Raw genomic sequence first — 594 nt, 5'->3', positions numbered from 1 at the left:
TATATCCCTCCTGAATTTAGAGATCATCTAAAGAATAGGTTTGATGCCTTGAACACCAACAAGTAGAAATCAGAAGAATTGTGAGAGGATATCAAGAATATTATCCATGAAGAAAGCAAGAGATCACTAAAAAGACAAGAAAAGAAGAGAAGACCAAAGTGGATGACAGAAGAGACTCTGAAACTTGCCTTTGAATGGAGAGTAGCTAAAGCAAATGGAAAAAATGACAAGATAAAGAGCTGAACAGAAGATTTCAAAGAGCAGCTCGAGCAGACAAAACCAATTACTATAACGAAATGTGCAAAGACCTGGAGTCTGAAAACCAAAAAGGAAGAACACGCTCAGCATTTCTCAAACTGAAAGAACTGAAGAAAACATTTAAGCCTCGAGTTACAATATTGAGAGTTACTATGGGCAAAATATTGCATGATGCAGGAAACATCAAGAGAAGATGGCAGGAATACACAGAGTCACTGTATCAAAAAAACTGGTTGATCTTCATCCATTTCAGGAAGTGGCATATGATCTAGAACCAATGGTCTGAAGGAGGAAGTCAAAGCTGCAATGACAGAATTGGTGAAGAACAAGGATCCA

Source organism: Orycteropus afer, unplaced genomic scaffold (genome assembly GCF_000298275.1).
Source record: "Orycteropus afer afer isolate SDZICR_OR568_19922 unplaced genomic scaffold, OryAfe1.0 scaffold00646, whole genome shotgun sequence".
NCBI lineage: Eukaryota > Metazoa > Chordata > Mammalia > Tubulidentata > Orycteropodidae > Orycteropus > Orycteropus afer.
The sequence above is the reverse complement of the archived record's forward strand: the minus strand, read 5'-3'. Positions refer to the sequence as shown.